Below are 3056 nucleotides of genomic sequence, written 5' to 3' on the forward strand. Positions count from 1 at the left end.
GAAACTGTTTCAAATATAGCCTGGAGCGTTTAATACCTTTATAAACAGAAATGAAACTGGGTTTAAATAACGACCCAAACCAGATGGCACAAATGTTCTGTTCTCTTCAGAAACTGAAAGAGGAACAAAAAGAGAGACTCCTTCCCGAGGGAGCAGGTGCAGCCGCTGGGGAGCATCGGGGCTTTTCCTGAGCGCTGCAGACACCTACAGCCTGGGACCACGTGCTGCCCAGAATGCTCCTTCTCTGATTTGTAAGCAATTAATATGGCTGTGACAGCAACAATCCGGACACAGCTATGCAGCATTCTCAACACAATTCTACTTCCTAGCTCTAGTATTTGCTGAAATGTGCAACAACATATTATATAAATCAACTAAAATTCGTTGAGTGTTTACTGTGAGCCAGAGACTGTTGTAACAGTATTAACTCATTTAATCCTTACAACAATCTTATGAGATGGATTCATTTTTCCAAAAATGTACATTGAAACCCAAGCAAGTTAAGTAATATGCCCAATTCATAGAGCTTCTCACCAGAGTTTGGATTCAGGTCATCTGACTCCATAAGCCAGGTGTTTAGCCCTTACTCTCTTTTGCCAAACTGCCAGAATTATATATATTTTTTAAAAAACTGTAAAATGATGAAATCATCCATTCCTTGGTGTATTTGTTTTCTATTGTCACTGTGACAAATCGCCAAAAATTTAGTGGCTTTTAAAATAACACAAATTTATTTACGTACAATTTTGAAGATCAGAGGTTGGGGCTAAAATCAAAGTGTTGGCAGAGCTTCATTCCTTCTTGAGGCTCTAATGGAGAAGCTATTTCTTTACCTTTTGCAGCTTCTTTTTTTTTTTTTTTTTTTTTGAGACGGAGTCTTGCTCTGTCACCCAGGCTGGAGTGCAGTGGCCGGATCTCAGCTCACTGCAAGCTCCGCCTCCCGGGTTCATGCCATTCTCCTGCCTCAGCCTCCCGAGTAGCTGGGACTACAGGCGCCCGCCACCTCGCCCGGCTATTTTTTTGTATTTTTTTAGTAGAGACGGGGTTTCACCGTGTTAGCCGGGATCGTCTCTCGATCTCCTGACCTCGTGATCCGCCCATCTCGGCCTCCCAAAGTGCTGGGATTACAGGCTTGAGCCACCGCGCCCGGCCATACCTTTTGCAGCTTCTAAAGGTCACCTACATTCATTAGCTGGTGGCCCCCTCCTCCATCCTCAAAGCTCATCACTACAACCTCTGATTTTGTTGTTGCATCTCCTTTCTCACCCTGACTCTTCTGCCATTCTCTTATCAGGACCCTTGTGATTACACTGGGTCCCACTGAATAATCTGGGACAACCTCCCTAGACCAAGTCCCTTAACTCAATCATATCTGCAAAGTCCTCTTGCTATATAAGGTAACAGATTCACAGGTTCCAGACCCTGGGATATGGACATCTTTTGGGGTTGGTCATTATTCTAACACAAATAAGGAACTAATAAGCCCACACATGTATCTGCATCATGTTTCTTAAAAAAAAAAAAAAAAAAGAAAGAAAAGAAAGAAAGAAGAATAAAACACAAGTCTGCAAGTTCATAAAGCACTTAGAGACTATCAATGGTCAATATGGGGGTCACATTGAATTGTCCACAATGTCAACTTCTTGGTAGGTTTATGCAAAATCAACAACTGTGGGAAGTTTCGCATTAAATTCAAAATCAATAGAGAGTTGAGAAAATCACAAATAAGAATTAAGCAATACATTCCTAATAACCAATGAATCAAAGAAAAAAAATCACAAGGGAAATTTGAAAATACTTAGAGATGAATGAAAATGAAAATACAACATATAAAAACGTATGGAATGCCATAAAAGCTGCTCACAGCAGCATTATTCATAATAGACAAAAAAAAAGTGGAAATAATTCAAATGCCCATTAAATGATGAATGGATAAACAAAATGTGATATATTCAAACAATGGAATATTATTCAGCCATCAAAAAGGAATGAAATATTGAGACATGTTATGACATGAATGAACCCTGAAAACACCCTGCTCAGGGAAAGGAGCCAGGCACAAAAAGCCACATATCGTATGATTCCATTTTATGCAATGTCCAGAATAGGCAAATTCATAGAGACAGAAGGTAGGTTAGTAGTTGCCAGGAGCTGGGGGGAGGGAGAAATGGGGAAGACCTTGGTGACCCACCAGAGCACATACTGGCTAACCTATGATGGCCAAGTGGCATGAATGAGAAACAGACATTTGCTGTTTTAATTTTTTAATTTTTTTTTTTTTTTTGAGATGGAGTTTCACTCTTGTCACCCAGGCTAGAGCGCAATGGCGTGATCTCAGCTCACTGCAACCTCCGCCTCCCTGGTTCAAGTGATTCTCCTGCCTTAGCCTCCCGAGTAGCTGGGACTACAGGCGTCTGGCACCACACCTGGCTAATTTTTTTATTTTTATTTTTATTTTTATTTTTATTTTTAGTAGAGATGGGGTTTCACCATGTTGGCCAGTCTGGTCTGGAACTCCTGACCTAGGTGATCCGCCTACCTTGGCCTCCCAAAGTGCTGGGATTACAGGCATGAGCCACTGCGCCCAGCCCATTGGCTGTTTTAAACCAATGAGATCTGGGGCCTTGTTTATTATCATGGAATTCTAGTCTGTCCTGATTTGCAGAGGGTAATGGATAACCTGAGGGCATTTTTCCAATATCCCAAAGGGATGGATAATTAAATACCGCCCCCCTTCCTATTCTATTTGGAAATTTCACTGCAAGTTCTTCTAAATACTCTTCGGACAGGCAACAGCTGAGTGGTCCCGATGAGCCCAGGACATCTCTAATTATCTGAATGGACTGCTCTTCCCCTCCAGGACAGATGGCTCTAGTAGAATGCGGTTTGAGAGTCCTAGCAGCACACTGAGGCCTCTGCCTACTGAGTTCCTCCCGTGAGTCTTCATTCTCCAAGAACTGAGTTCTACTCTCCCGGGTCCCAGCCTCACTCACAGGGACCCTCCAGTCACCTTTTTTATTTTTTGTTCTTATTTATTTATTTTTTTTTTTTGAGAT

The sequence above is a fragment of the Macaca mulatta genome, chromosome 9 (assembly GCF_049350105.2).
Source record: "Macaca mulatta isolate MMU2019108-1 chromosome 9, T2T-MMU8v2.0, whole genome shotgun sequence".
Taxonomy (NCBI): Eukaryota; Metazoa; Chordata; class Mammalia; order Primates; family Cercopithecidae; genus Macaca; species Macaca mulatta.